This window comes from Callithrix jacchus, chromosome 12, assembly GCF_049354715.1.
Source record: "Callithrix jacchus isolate 240 chromosome 12, calJac240_pri, whole genome shotgun sequence".
In the NCBI taxonomy this organism is placed as follows: Eukaryota; Metazoa; Chordata; class Mammalia; order Primates; family Cebidae; genus Callithrix; species Callithrix jacchus.
This window is the reverse complement of record NC_133513.1, coordinates 67,612,125-67,629,051: the sequence shown is the minus strand read 5'-3', so window position 1 is coordinate 67,629,051 and position 16,927 is coordinate 67,612,125.

Here is a 16,927-nt window from a genome sequence, read left to right as displayed (position 1 = left end):
TATCTCAACAATCTCATGAATTGTTATTATTGTTCCTATCTTGCCAATAGAAAACTGAGGTGCAGAGATACTAGGTGTCCAAAGTTACATAGCTTGTAAAAGGAGATTCGATGTAGGAACCCAGTCAGCCCGGTACCAGAACCTGCATTCCTGACTACCCTATTACAAGAATGCTTATCCAAAAGTGATTTAAAATAGAGGAAATCTAAAAGCAACTTAAAGGTCCATAAATCAGAGTAAATTTCCAATATGAAATAGGTATATAATCACTAAAAACATGTTTTTCTGAAAAATTCAATGATATAGGAAATGTTTATGAAAATATAAAACAGAAAGCTGAATACAGTAACGTGACATTTATTGAGTGATTACTATGTTACATGCTCTATTCTACATGATTTATAATGGACTATCTCAATTAATTATCACACTTACTTTGAAACAGGTAGTACTTTCATCCCCATTTTACAAATGAGAAAAACTTCCAGAAGTTAAATAATTTTCTCAAAATACAGACCCTGGGACTCAAATGCAAATTGTCTGAAACCGGAAGAAATGCTCTTAAATAGCACTCTACACAACTTCTCCTTTATCCTCCTATAAAATTGAATGTAAATTACAAGCACCCATTAATTCATTCATTCAACAAGCATTTATTGAACATTTCATGTGTCCCAGGTAGCAATGGGACTACAGCAGTGAACAGGTAGATAAAGTTCGTCTATTATAGTCTAGTGGCAAATTAAAACATCAAACCACTCATTGTAATAAAGTTTAATGAGCACTAAGACAAGGGAAGTTCCAGGGTGCTTTGGAAACTAGTAGTCTAATTAATTCCTGGCATGACAAGTCCCTTCTAAATCCTATTATTTTTACCTATTAGTCTGGATAGGACACAATTCAGATGATCAGTGAGCACTCCACTCGTCCGCTGAATGAGAGAAGAAATCTCTATTTGTTTCTTACTCAATGATTGTTGTAACCTGCTACCCAGCCACAGACTGGACCAAGACTAGACAAAAGTGGCTATCCTCATGCAATGGTTGCCATGCTCTGGTATTCTGAGTGAGAAGAAGAGGGGAAAAAAGAGGTGGGGGCTGAGGACTCAAGTAGGCATGTTCCAGATAAAAAGACTTTAAGGAAATCTACCATAATGCTATCTCCAGATAACTTGATGGCTTATCTCCAGATAGGAGTTGAGTGATGTTATTTTCTCTTTGTACTTTTATATGTTCCATATTTTCTACAGTGGATAATATTTTGTATGTATAGTTTTCAAAACTCCAGACCATTTGCACAGTGACAGTAAATTGTAGAAAAGATAAAATAACCAGTTAAAGAGATTTAGGACCTTTCTGACTATAGGAACCAAAATGCTGTATCTGTTTTGTCTGTTTGTTAATTGTGTAAAATACACATAATGTAAAATGTACCACATTAACAATTTTTAAGTGTATAGTTCTGCGGCATTAAGTATAGTCACATTGTTGTGCAATCATTATCACCATCCATTTCCAGAACTCTTTTAATCTTGCAAAACTGAAACTCTATGATGATTAAACAATACCTCCTCATTCCCCTCCCCCCAGATCCTGGCAAACACCATGCTACTTTCCATCTCTATGAATTTGAGTACTCTAGGTACCTCATGTAAGTAGCATGATATATTCCTTTTGTGACTGGCTTATTTCACTTCTCATAATGCCCTAAAGGTCATTCATTGTCTCAGTCCATTCAGGCTGCTATAATAGAATACCTCAAACTGGGTAGCTTATAAACAAAAGAAATTTATTTTCCACAGTTTTGGAGGCTAGGAGTTCAAGATCAGAGTGGCAACAGATTTGATGTCTTGGGAGGGACCATTTCCTGGTTCATAGAAGGCCATCTTTGAGCTATGTCCTCACTTGTAAGAAGAGGTGCAAGAGAGCTTTCTGGGGTCTCTTTTATGAGGACACTAATCTCATTTATAAGGGTTCTACCCTCATGACCTAATCACCTCCCAGAAGCCCCTAATACCATCCTGATACCATCACATGGGAACTTAGGATTTCAACATATGAATTTTGGGGGACACAAACATTTAGTCCCTAATATCAATGTTGTTACACATGTCCAAATATTTTTTTAAAAGACTGAATAATATTCCATTGAATTTACATATCACATTTTGTTTCTCCATTCATCTACTGATGGACACTTGGATTGCTCCCACCGTTTGGCTATTATGAATAACATCGTTGTGAACATGAGTGTGCAAATATCTCTTATGGTCTCTACTTTTAATTATTTGGGGTATATATTCAGAAGTGGAATTTTGGGATCATATGGTAGTTCCATGTTTAATTTTTGAGGAACTGCCATACTGTTTTCCATAGAAACTGTACCATTTTACTTTCCCACCAACAGTGCACAGTGTTTCAATTTCTCCATAGGCTTGTCAACACTTGTGATTTTTGAATTTTTTATAATAGCCATCCTAATGAGTATGAGGTAGTATCTCTTTGTGGTCTTGATTTGCATTTCCCTAATGATTAGTGATGTTGAGCATCTTTTCCTGTGCTTATTGGCCATTTGTATATCTTCTTAGGAGGAATGTCTATTCAAGTCCTTTGCCCATTTGTTTGTTTTACTGCTGTTGAATTGTAGGAGTTCTTTACATATTTTGATATTAACTCTGTATCAGATATATTATTTGCAAATATTTTCTCCCATTCCATGGATTGTCTCTTCACTCCACTAATTGTGATACATCCCATTTTAAATTAGATATTTCCATTAGGGGTGAAGACAGGAAAAAATTATGAGTTTTTTTCCAGGCCAGTAATTCATGCTGGGCCCACTAAAGCAGGGATAGTCCCAAGTCTGTGGCTAGTCATTCAGAGGTATAAACCTGATGTGTGACTTTTAGAATGAGGGAATATAGCAGAAGTAAGGTCAGACCAGTCTTTGGCATGTCTCTCCTCTGACTCCACATCCAAGCAGCTTGCCATGCCCTCCCAATTCTTTCTTCTCCAGCATGATCATATCCACTCTTCCTTTCCATCGTTCTTCTGCCACATTCAGACGTCTGTGATTCTACTCTAACAGATTTTTTAAGTGCTTGCTGCTGTTCAGAATGCCATTGTGAAAAATACGGGCTGCAAATAAAATGTCCCAGGTCCAGATAAAATTGAGGAATTATAGGTTAATAAAAACTAAACACATTTTTATTATAGGACCTCTCAGAGCCTAGACTATGCTAAAAAGGATTACATATCTCAAAGTAGAGATGTAGTGTAAAGGTTTTCTAAGGTTATTTAGCTGCTGAACACATTTAGGAGGGTATGCAGCAGCTAAATAACCTTAGAAAACCTTTACACTATTGCCATATTTTAGCATTTTCTAGGTCCCATTAAAAGTTAACAGTGGTTATCCCACTGTTTAGAAAATGCTAAAATATGGCAATAGTTTCTTGGCCTCTAGTGTCATAGTCCCCCAAACTTTTGGTCTCCCGGCTGAATTAATCTGCCTAAGATGCCACCCCAGGATATCTCTTATTGGCTACCAAAGGAAGAATATCAAAGGCTAATTGAGAGGTAAATCTAACTTATCCTTCAAAAATGTTTGCTGACTACTCCCCCATACAAACCCTACACTTCTAACAAACTGGACTTAGTGTCCTATCCAGAAAAGGTACAGCCTTTCCCATTTTCCTACAAAAAACTCTTTCATGCTATCCCCTGTCAAACTCTTGCCATCCCCTAGGGCTCACCTCCTGACTTCTCAGCTCTCCAGGTGGAAGGAATCACTCTCTCATCCAGATTCCCCAACACCTTGCATTGCAAAATACCATCATTATCTGTATGCTGCATTATTCCTCATATTGGGTTTTTGTTTTTTGAAGGACTGTGCCTTTCCCATTGAATTCTTTGTATTTCCACTGTCTTCCAAAAAAAAAACAAACAAACAAAACTTAAAAAAATCACACAAATAATAAATCCATGCTTGTAAAAATCCAAACACCAAAATATGTAGAGGAAAAACAATCCATTCTTTAATCTTAGCCTGCTCTAACAAGAAACTTCCATCAATAGTTAACTGTGTATCATTCAAACCCTTATTTATGTTTAAGTGTATATATGTATGCCTGTATATGTATATGGAAAATATACTTTATAATTTTACTTGTTAAAACGCAAATGAGATTATGAATATATCTACTCTACTATGACCTGCATTTTCACTTTACATAATATCTTGAAGATTCTTCTGTGTCATTACATGTGGATCAAATGCAGCTTTAGTGGCTTCATGACATTCCACTTATGGAGGTACTATTCTATGTTTATTCCCCTTGACAATTTAGTTTGCTTCTTAATTTCACAATTAAAAATCAATGCTGTGGATCACGAGGACAAGAAATCAAGACCATCCTGGTCAACATGGTGAAACCCCGTCTCTACTAAAAATACAAAAAATTAGCTGGGCGTGGTGCCGTGTGCCTGTAATCCCAGCTACTCAGGAGGCTGAGGCAGGAGAATTGCCTGACCCCAGGAGGTGGAGGTTGTGGTGAGCAGAGGTCGCGCCATTGCACTCCAGCTTGGGTAACAAGAGCAAAATTCTGTCTCAAAAGAAAAAAAAAATCAATGCTGCAATTGTACAATCCTTGTACATGTATATATTTATGTACAATCCTTGTACATATATATTTATGTTCATTATATGAGTGACTAGATCTTTAAAATAAGGATGTAATACTGGGCAAATGCTACAAACATAAAATTTTGATGCTAACAAATTATCCACTAAAAAGCCAACATTAACCATAAATGTGTGTTGAATGACTATGTCTCAAATTATAATACTCTAAAGGGCTTATTTCTCTGGTCCAGTGCCCAGCACAGAACCATACAAAAATAGACAATCAATACACATTCCTGTTTAGAAACAGTAGTAATCAGTTTTACAAATTCCTATCAGTTGAATACAAGATGGTTAATAGTTTCAGTGAAAGTAATCTATGGGTCTTAGCTGGACACAAGCTTAACATAAGGCAAGATAAAGTAGCACCTTAAAATGAAAACAAAAACAACTCTTTGGTTGCATAAATAGAAGGACGATTTTTAGATCACAGGACCTAATAATCAGTTCAATTCAACAAACATCTATCCCACAGACCCGTACAAGTTAGACTACATATTTTTCAATGAGGGACACTGGTTACAAGGAGGTCACTGACAACATGAGGTTTACTCAGGATGATAAAAGCTCTGATGCCATGTTACATGAGGCAGAATAGGAAAACTAGAGAGGAGAAAACCTAGGCAGCCCATGATAGCCATCTTGAAACAACACGAAAAGCTGACATGGAAAAAGAGGAAGCAGATGTACTCTCTCAACCAGCACTAAAGGTGGACTCATCAGGCAGAGAGATTTCAACCAGTGTGAGCCAACCACTTTCTAACCACTTAGCTCATTCAACAATGAAATGAGCTGTCTCATGAGGCAATGGGGTTCCCACCCCTGAAAAGGTTACAGAAGAGGGGTGTGGACTTTTAAGGATCTTGCAAAGGCTCTCATGAAGAGTAAGGCATCTATCTCCAGGTGTCCCATAAGCAGGGACAGAAACCATCTTCCTAAGGAAAAAGGAATGAGCTCCTGGTCTATTTTCCATTTATTCCAGCATCTCAACCTGTAGGACCTTAAACAATTGTTTTCTAATATCCTGATTCCTGGTGAAAAAAGAGCAAGGGGCCGGGGGCGGTGGCTCACGCCTGTAATCCCAGCACTTTGGGAGGCCGAGGCGGGTGGATCACGAGGTCAAGAGATTGAGACCATCCTGGTCAACATGGTGAAACCCCGTCTCTAATAAAAATACAAAAAATTAGCTGGGCATGGTGGCACGTGCCTGTAATCCCAGCTACTCAGGAGGCTGAGGCAGGAGAATTGCCTGAACCCAGGAGGTGGAGGTTGCAGTGAGCCGAGATCGCGCCATTGCACTCTAGCCTGGGTAACAAGAGCGAAACCCCGTCTCAAAAAAAAAAAAAAAAAAAAAAGAAAAGAAAAAAGAGAGCAAGGATGACATAATCCAAGGATGAAGAAAGCTCTGAGAAACGGAAGGGAAAGTTACAAAGAAGAAAAAAGAAATAATATTTAAAACCAGGTATTGTCGTTGCTCAGTTCTCTCATGTCTCTTTCCTTTGCTTCTTCCCAGCCCTCAAGTTCCCCATAATCCTCCCTTCCACCATATCCCAGGACTTTCCTGCCCCAAAGGAAAATGTCTGATAATTAACCCTAAACTAGGGGTAACAAACAGGGTCAGTCTCAAGAGCTAATTCCCATCAGTTGGTAGTGCCTGGCAAGAGCCCTGATTGGGAGGGATTCTGATAATGCATCTGGGCAATCCACTAGCACTGTCTGCCCTGAGCTCAGCATTAGAGAGTGGTGGTGCACGTGCCACAGAGTTGATAAGCTTGCATTAAGACACACTAGGATGTTAGTATTTGTAAATCCCTAGGGAGGAATGAGATGTAAGTTTTACAAAACAGCTGTAGGAAGAGGGAGTGCTTAACCCCAAAAAGGGACTTAGTAATAATAGAGATTGAAATCCCTATGGCATTTTAGTGGAGGCCCCATCTGAGGGAATGAAGTGTCTCCCCATACCCCTATAATCCTACCAGAGAGGCAACCTCCAGTTCCATTCCCTGTTGGACAGGCTCTGGGAGCCAAAGAGAGAAGGTGGATGTGAACATCTCCTGTATCAAGTGTTTCCAACTTAAGGTCCGGGGATCAGGACAAATGGATTTTTGTCTAGAGGTGACCACACTCATCTCTCCCATTTTCCATGCCAAGACCTAAACCAAGCAACTGAGTAGAGAATTGACTTCCCAAACTTTACACACTTTCCTCCAGCCTTCGAATTCATGGCTACCTGTGCCCTGATCCTGTAAGGGCCAGGAGCTTCTTTCAAGTGTGTCAGTGCTCCTGGGCCAGACTCAGGTCCTCTGTCCCTTCACCAGGTAACTCTGCCCACTCCCTGAGGCTCCTGCCTACCTCTCAGGCCTGTTCCAAGTATTATGGTGATGTCAGTGGCTTCTGGCTCCCTGCCTGCAGCCCACGCTTTCCTCTACAACAAAAATGCTTCAATTCTTCTGCCCTCATCGCCTTTTAAGTTGTCTGTCCCCGGCCTGCCACAAAGGGCTCCGTTCTCCCTTTGGTGTCTCCTCAGCACAGAGTCGAGACTGCTCCAGGGCAAGGGGTGATTGGGAGACACTCAAGGCTTCTCACACATGCTTTTTACTGCATGTTGAGGAAACTGAGGCCCAGAGAGGAAAAGAGACTCACTCAAGGTGACACAGAGATAATAGTAGAGGTGAGGCATGGGGTTTCCCCGCATGCCATCTGGTCTTCCCCCACCCCTTGAGCCTCTATGTGGCAGCACAGGCCGGGACTGCTTAATTTGATTATTACATTATACTCTTTTAAAACAAAGCTCTGTCTCTGTCTCCTTTCCTCCTTTTCTTCCTCCTTCTCTCCTTCTTGTCCTTGTGTCTAGCTCTTCTCATCCCTTTCTCTGCCTCTCATCAACATCTCTCTTCCCCTTCTCTCTACCTCAGTTCTTTTCTTCTCTTTCTTCTCTTCTCTTTTTCTTCCTTTCCCTCCCTTTTTCCTCCTCTTTCTGTCTGACAACAAATGAAGAGCTACTTCCTCCCACAAAATTGGTGTCCTCCCTAAGCTTCAAAGGGGGCCTTGCACAGGACCAGAAGAGAACTGGGGTAATCCCCTCTTAGTTAACTAACTGGGTCACATTCCTTCAGGGTCCGTTCTCAGACCCCACAATCTGGGTAATCTATTTTCTTTTGAAAAGGGTGCAATTTTATTTTCCTTTATTTTTTGACTAGATATAGACACAATCGTATCATGTAAAGGTGAGGTATTCTGCTACTAGTAAAGTGTTCTCCCTATTGGATTTTGGGGGTCAGTGAGGAGGTGGGGATGGGGAGGGAGGGCAGAAGCCACCTGGAAAGTGAGTGCTCACTGAGATGCCAATGTTATCTGATGAAGCAGGTCAGTGTGTTCTGCTTCAAACGTTGTTAACAATGAGAGAAGAGTAGGAGTGCAGGTTTTGCAACCAGATACCTGAATAATGTGTAATAAATAGGGAACACAGATGAGATGGCCTTTTATTATTTTTCTGATCTATGCTGTCAGGTTTCACTTATGAAATGAAGGAGAGAAAAAGCAGACAGTTCTCTCTGGGGTCCTCAGCATGTTCTCTCTGGGGTCCTCAGCATGTCTCCTCTGGTGGGCCTGGGCCTACTCCTCCCCCCAAGGACTCACAGTGTAGACTAGGCTTGGCCACTGGGGTGCTGGAAGATAATCTCTCCCAAACCCACAAGTGTTGGTCTTAGGGGAAAAGTGCTATATGGGGAGTTAAGAAATGAGGAGTCTTCATCTCAACACAGCTTCGTACCTGCTATGTGATCCTGAGTTAATAATTTGTCTTTCCAATGCCTGGATTTTCTCTTACCTGGAATGAAGAAATCGAACTGGATGAGAGATTTTCAAATAATAGTCCATGCATTCCCAGGGATCACCACAACAATGTTTCAGGACATCTTCACCCAGAGAAATAGTGTCTGTCAAACAATGAGGGTTGAAACTTCCAGAGAAACTGCCTGTTGCTTTTATTTGTTTAGTATGATGGAGTTCTAGGGAAGATTTAGTTAGAAAAAAGAGGTTTCCCAAAATATGAAAACCACTCAGGTAGATTTTTTTTTCTTAAACAGGAGCTATAGAGAGGTGCCCCAAATCTGGTCAACAAGATTCTCCTGTGAGAGCAAAGAAAGAAATTAGCCCAAAATGGCTCAGAGCAGAATTATACAGTCATCTTCAGGACACCAGCTTGCCCTCGAGCCACAGCCCTTAGCCTGACCTGACTAAACATATCCACAGAAAGACAGGAATGTCAGAAGAAATATCCATTATATATGGGAGCACTGAAAAAGGATGTTAGTAGTCACCAACCAAGCACTGCCCAGGGTGCCCAATCCTCTAGTCCTAATTTGTATATGTGCGTGCGTATGTGTGTATGTGTATGAACGCCCAGGCATGTGCACATTTATAAGGCTCTCTTGGTGTGATAATTTTATATGAGGGATGGTTCAAACATAGCATATATATATACACCTTCTCCTCAATCCTACGCCCATGGCAGACATCACTAATCAACTATCACTTTCCTACCAAGCCTAAATGTGGCCTCATACTTCTCAACACTCCAGACAGCCCTGAACAATTGATAAGAGTACTTGTTAAATGAAGCCTACCTTTCATACTTGCATTTAAACTTTTGAATCATATAAGTAATTCTTTTTGTTTAGATGTCTGACTCACCAAGCAACTTTCTTATTATAACAGTTTCCCATGAGGGTACAGAAACCAAATGGACTTTTCAGAAGACAGGAGTATCCAGTCCTCTTGAACGCTCTATTTTTCACTATATAGCAGCTTCATGAATTCAGTTATTGCAAATCATTTCATTTAAAACAAAAGTATCTTTCTTTCAGTATGAAAACTTAGGTACCTTGATAACTAAAGGTCTGATGACCAAACCCTGGACTCTGGAAGATCCCTGGGTAGAGAACCATTTGAACCACCAGGTTTCTTCAGATAAGTTACTCATAGTCTCTGTGTAGCATGATAAAATTTTGTTCCTTTCAAAAAATTTTGTGATGACTCCCAGCAGAAGATTCTACAATTTAAGAGGTATTTGCCATTTGTAGAGTAAGTTAAGGCCAGAGATTAATAAAGTGTCTGTCTAGTACTCATGAGAATATGTCCAGCCAGCTTAATGGAAAAAGAGCAAGAGTATGACAGTCTGGAAACAAACCCATCCCCCTGCTGCAGCCCTTATCTGTCAGACCCTGTTCAAATCTAAATCAAAATTCCATGCCAGCAACCACAAGAACATCTAACCATGAAACATCTTCTTTACTTGCTTGGTTTATGTGAACATATTTGAACTATAATTAGAAAATAATAATTAAATACTTACCAAGTGAGGCCCTTTCAGAATGATGCTAAAAATTGACAAGAGAATAATTTGTCCTTCAATCAGTTTTCACCCTTGGCTTTGTTGAATCAGTTAATTGGAGAGCCACACTAAGGCCAAGGTTGGCTCAATCCCCATGTAAATGAGTTTCATAACCGCAATCTGTTCCTAAGGGGCTTAAATAAAAGGGTACACAGGATACAAAATGCCATTCCTTCTTTTTAGAAAACTCAGACATGGGTCGCACCTATAGCAAATCTCATTTTTCCACAGAAAGTCAGATCTAAAGCACATAAGTTTTCCTTATCAAAATGCTTAAACATTTCCAAGATACAAGTTTTATACTTGAATAATGAGACCATCCCCTCTGCTATGGGCTGAGTTGTGTCCCCTCAAAGTTCATATGTTGAAGTCCTCACCGTCAGTACCTCAGAATGTGACTGTGTTTGGAGAGAGATGTAATTAAATAAAAAGAGCCATTAGGGTGGGCCCTAATCCAGTATTAATCCAATACTGATGTCTTTATAAAGGAGGAAATTTGAACACATAGAGAGATACCAGGGATGCAGGCACACAGAGGAAAGATCATGTGAGGACACAGCAAGAAGGTGGCCATCTGCAAACAAAGGAGAGAGGCCCAGGAGTTGACACCTGGATCGTGGACTTCTAGCCTCCAGAACTGTGAGAAACTAGATTTCTGCTATTAAACCATCTAGTCTGTGGTATTTTGTTATGGTAGCCCAGCAATCTTGTTAAGGTCATTATACCAACCCCACAAAAAATTGTTAGTTCTCCAACTCCCCAGCTATGCCAATTGAATGCTCTGACCACTAAGCAGTACTCTCTGATTTGACTTTGCTCTTTGGGTCTAGAGACAATAGATTAAGAATCTTAAATTTTGTATTCTCTGACACCACCACTTTCTAACTCCTCCTCTATAGCCACACATCCATTCTTCTTCGAGAATGATCTATTGAAAATATAGCACTTTCCAGAAATGATTTAAAGTTCATCTGCTCATCACATGGCAAGCAGGGCAAACTGAATTCTATGCCAAGCAAGGATAATGCTGTCTAAAATGTAGAAGCTTCATTTGACTTCTTATAAAGATTTCTTCCACAACAAAATCATTGATTATCTCAAGGCGGGGAAAAAAAAGCAAGTACCACGTACCAGGCATATATCAGAGAAATATATCCTTTTGAGATCAAGAATCTAAATTTTCTCTCTGGAAACTGCAGGAGCGGACAGAGACAGCATTTTGCCCATCCTTGCAGTCTCAACTCGTGTGCTCTGCAACTAGCACAGAGCTTTGCATGGGGAAGGTAATTTTTTATTTGAATGTAGTGGATAGAGGAGAATGACAACTCTAAGAGAGTCTGGAAGAAGGATGGTGTCTGTTACAAATATGGATACAACAGCTATTTCAATCAAGCTGCGTGGCAGCACACCCACAGTGACATTCTGGAAGTAGAATCCAAATGCTTTTTTTGAACGTGGTATCTTGTGATTCTTCTTGGAGAAGTATCCTATTATCAGGTTACGCCTGATCAAATTTACTCATGCAGCCTAGGTTTGTATATACCATTGTCTATTCTCAACACTGAAGTCAAAGTAATGCTTTTAACATATGAACTCTCATGCTCTGTGAGAACATAGTGTCATGTCTTCATGCAAAACTCTGCAATTGCTCCCCATATCGTCAGGGCAAAGGCTGCCAGAACCCCCATGATCTTCTTCTTCCTGTCTTCTACTTCTCACCCACTGGTTCACTCTCTCCAGCCTCCCTGGTCTCCTTTTTGGTCCGCAAACAAGACTGGCACATTCCCACCTGAAGGTCTTTGCACTCACGCTTCCCTCTTTCTGGGACACACTTCTCCAGATACCTGCTTGGCTGACTCCCTAACTTCCTTCAAGTTCTTTTTTAAATGTCACAATGTGGCCCATCCTAAGCACACACTGGCATCTTCCTCCCTCATGCCACTTCAATACCTAATGCCACTTTACCACGCTTTACTTTTCCTTTTCTTCACAGCACTTGTCATCTCTAGCATCTTAGATCATCTACTGATATATTGTGTGTATGGATTATTGCCTGTCTTCTCTCTACCTAGAACAGAGGTCCACAGACTGGTATCGGTCCGTGGCCTGTTAGGAACCAAGCTGCATAGCAGGAGATGAGTGGCAGATGAGCAAGCATTACAGCAGCATTAGATCCTCATAGGAGCATGAACCCTACTGTAAGCTGCACATGTGAGGGCTCTAGGTTGCATGCTCCTTAGGAGACTTTAATGCCTGATTATCTGAAGGTGGGACAGTTTCATCCCCAAACCACCATCCCCAGCCCCCATCTATGGAGAAATTGTCTTCCACAAAACCAGTTCCTGGTGCCAAAAAGGTTGGGGACTGCTGACATAGAATGTGAGCTCCACGAAGGCAAAGATCTTTGTTTTCTTCACTGATGTACCCCCATGCACCTAGAATGGTGCCTAGCACATAGTAGGTGCTTCATAGATAATTTTGAATAAACTAATAACGTCTTATATGAACTAGATGTTTATCTTCCCTAGGTTAAAATGACAAAGCTCAAGTTTAAAAGCACAGTAACATCTCTCACGGCCTTATTGTTATGCTATGTAGAAAACCAGATGCAATGACAGATTTCTAGGACTGGTAACTCCAACATTCTGTCAGAACACTTTATGGTAAACAAATGGACCTCATGTTATGGGCAGTGACCCCAAGTTTATCAACGCCACCAAACAATGCAGTCACACTGGTGAAAAGTTTAGCCAAAGGGCCGGGCATAGTGGCTCACGCCTGTAATCCCAGCACTTTGGGAGGCTGAGGCAAGTGGATCAGTTAAGGTCAGGAGTTTGAGACCAGCCTGGCCAACATGGTGAAACCCCGTCTCTACTAACAACACAAAAATTAGCCAGGCATGGTGGTACATGCCTATAATCCCAGCTACTTGGAAGGCTGAGACAGAAGAATCACTTGAACCTCGAGGGGGTGGAGATTGCAGTGAGCCGAGACTGCACCACTGCACTCCAGCCACAGCAACAGAGCAAAACTTCATCTCAAAAAAATAAAAAAAAAAAAGTTTACCCAAATAGATTGTTTAGTACCATAAAGTAAAAACAAATATGGAGTTGAAATTTTCCAAGTTTTGACTATTCAAGAGATAGTCTGGGGTGACCTTAGCTACCACAAAGAAGAAAACCAGAACTTTTAGAGGCTTTTGAGATCCTGAAAGATCAAATGAGCCAATAGCTTTTTAACACACAAGACAGGACACCTGTTGACCACCAGGCAATTTGGGGACAGACTTTCGGCAGTGATAACACCCAAATTTTCCTGGTTGCATCACTTCCTGGTTAATCTCATGGCACCTAATTCTCTGGCCAGATTGCTCTCCCCAAGGCCAGGCTGAGACTTCAGACAACTCCCTCTGTTCTAGGGAAGAAGCCATTCTGACTGCAGCAATTCTTTTATGCCTTTATTCTCTGGGGAAGTGTAGAGACTGGTTCTCTCAGAAAAAACAATCAACCAAAAACTAAACAAAAACCAATAAAACCATCCCTAGGAGAGATCTGATGATAAAAGGTCCTTGTTGCCTTTTTTCCCCAAAGTCAAGTCATAGGGGAGTCAGGTATGGCAGAGCAAGAGAAAACAAACCATTCAGTGGTACTGTGCCACAGCTGGTGGTTATTCTTATTTCACTGTCGAAGACACTCTTAACATTGCCTATGAAGTATGTCATTTACCCTCAGAATATGCATAAGGAAAGAACATTGCAAGCATTTGACAAACAGAAAATTCCTCTGTCTTTCCTTCTCTCCCTCTGCCCCTTCCCTTCCTCCTTTTCTAAGGAGTCCTCACTGAGTGGTTGCTATTCTAGGCAGAGATAGACAAACACCAGGTCTCTGACCTATAGAAACTTCCCCTGCATCAGATACAAATAATTCAATGACAGGGTGACAGATGCCAGGGAAGAGATGGGTGCACTGTGCCTGAGAAGCACAGAGGACGAGAACATGAATTCTACCCCAGGAAGAAGCATTGACAAATGCTTCTCAGAGGAAGTGCTGTTCAAACGGTGCTTTAAAGTTAGGAGGCAGAGTTTGCCAGGCAGAAAAGAAATCAAAGCCACTTAAAGCAATCAGGCTGTGAGATCTGTCTCCTGCCTCGCGTTTCCTATATGACATGTCTCCAGGAAGACACTGGCCAGAAGATGGGCTCCAGGAACATGAGATCTTTGGGTCTGGACACCAGTTGCTGAGTCCAGGAAGGCTGGAGGTACCAGGACCTCATCACTTTCTCTATGAAACATATCCCAAGACCCAGGAGGAAGGGACCCTGAGTACATGAATTTTTTCTCCCAATAGGCAGAGAGCTCAAGAGAGATGATGTTGTCATTTAGTCTGATTATTTAGGGGATCATAGTATCTGAAAGGCAGAAATGACCTCAAATACCATTCTAATCTGAGTTTTCATTTTACTCAGAGGAAGCTGAGTCCCAGACACTTGCATGAGGTCCCACAAAGTCAGTGACAGAGATGAGACTAGAACAAAGTTATTTTCAGTTCTGAGGCACAGCTCTATTCAAGAAACGTCGCTCTATATTCTACCTCATGGCTTTACTGATATTCCATTTTCATGAGGAAAAGGAAGCAAGTGGGAATGAATTAAGATGAAGCACCAGTATGTAGAGATGATATTCCAGTGAAGTCAGGATATAAGGTGAAAACTCTGCCTGGTCAGATTGATCCTTGGCAATATCTCAATTAGACACCATGCTGGAGACCAGCGGAGACCCCCTCACTGAGACCAGTGCAACCAGTTTTCCTATTCAGTGCTGGAAAAATGTGCTGCTTCTTTAGTTGAGCACAGATAAAGTATTTGGCTTATATCTAGGGGCTGTGGTGGATGAAAAACACATATCGCATAAAATCACACCCAGGGTGGGTTGACTTTAGCTGTTGCAGGACTGAAAGCAGCAACCTCAGTTCCTCTGACCACACAGGAACCACAGTGCCCTCCTGCCCCTCTAAACAGTTCCACATTTTGCCTCAGTCAAATTTCACCTTTGCAAGATTTCCTGCAGAACCTCCCTAGAGTCAGTCTTTCCCCTGTCTCTGGCCTCATTACTCATAGTTTTAGATTCTGTTTCAAGTACTTCATCAAAGTATTTAAAAAATATTTCCACATAATCAGAGCACTTGGAGTCATATATTTCCTTCTTTTTGTCAAATATAGATCTTTATATTTTATAGCTTTATTGAGATATCATTGGCCAAAAAATTATATAAATTTAAGTTGTGTAATGTGACATTTTGATGTACATTGTGAAACAGTTGCCGCAATCAAGCTAATTAACACATCCATCACCACACAGTCATTCTTGTGTGTGTTTGTGCAGAACACTTAAGATCTGTTCACTTAGCAAATTTCAAGTCTATAACATAGTGTTATTAACCACAGTCACCTGCTGTGATCTTCAGAACTTTTCAGAGTCCTTTGTATTGCTAAAGCAGCCCTTGAATTTGGGAACAGAATAGAAACAGCATTGGCCAGCAGTCAGAAACTTGGATTCGAATGTGTATGGTTAGGGCCCAGATAAGAAACAGATGACATATTCAACGGAAACGAGTAAGTAAAAAGGGACCATGTAACAAAGCATGAGCGGGGTTCAGCATTAGCAACAACTGGAAGTGTCATCACCCCTGGAGCTAAAGGAACCAGAGGAGGGAGCTGCAGCTTTGGGTCAAAAAATGCAACCCCTGCTGAATCCTACATATCCCAGGAGGGAGGCTGTTGAGGGAGTAAACACCCCAGCCTCGCTACTCATCCTCCAATCTCTTGCCCTTGCCTCCCACCCAAACGGCTAGAGAACCTGATCCACGTAGCTCACAGAGCCGGCTGGTAAAGGGGGCCAGGCAAATAAAGACGATCCAGCAGAGGCTGCAGCTGAATCACTTCAGACAAACCTCTCTACTCTCTGATCCTCAGGATTTGTATTAGTAAAAAGAAGTGGGTTGATCATCCGGCAGTCTCTCTGCTGCCTTCCTGCCTAACGTTTAATGACTTTAGGTATAATAATATTGATTTTTTTTAACCTATAACTCTAGGTAAAAGAATACACACGTGTTGATTTTCTAGATTTCCAGGGGCAGATACTCTCAGTAGACCAGGACATAACTGCTGCTCTTAAAATGCTTCTTGAAACGGAATATGGGGAATTAGAAATTTGTAACAATTCAATGCTTAATACGTTTCTAAGAAAAACAAGCTAGTTATTATTCCTTAGTTTTAAAAAAAAGGTTAACTTATTCAGCCCTGTTTATGCAACATCCTAATGTATGTCTTAAAAAATTATTCTTTTTTTATGCTGAGGCCTTTGTTTAGACCCATGGACTCTAAGTGACCTAGTCATCTTATCTAACCTTTGTGGGGCTTCTTTTAATTATTTATAATTTGAAAAAAGCAAAAGTTACCTGTCAAAGCATTCTTTAGCGCTATGTGGGTCGGGAGGCACCCCTTTCCAGATTCAGAAAGCAGGAGCCCTCCAAGGTGATGGAACTCTAGAGGGATCTTAAGAAACTTTCGTGTCTCCGAACCAAGGGTCCCTAATTAATAGCTTAGCTCTGGAAAGATGGGGACTGACTATCACAATTTTTCAGGTTTGTTTCTCTCTTACAACCAGTCTTCATAGAGCATGTCCTAGGCACCAGGAAATAGCAGTGAACAAGACAAGGTCCCTGTTTCTAAAAGCAAAAGAATTATGATCTGGAATCATATACACATGAAACATAAATATGTAAGATACATTCATATAATAACAATTGTAAGCACAATGAAGAACATGAGACAAGGCCGGGCACAGTGGCTCAA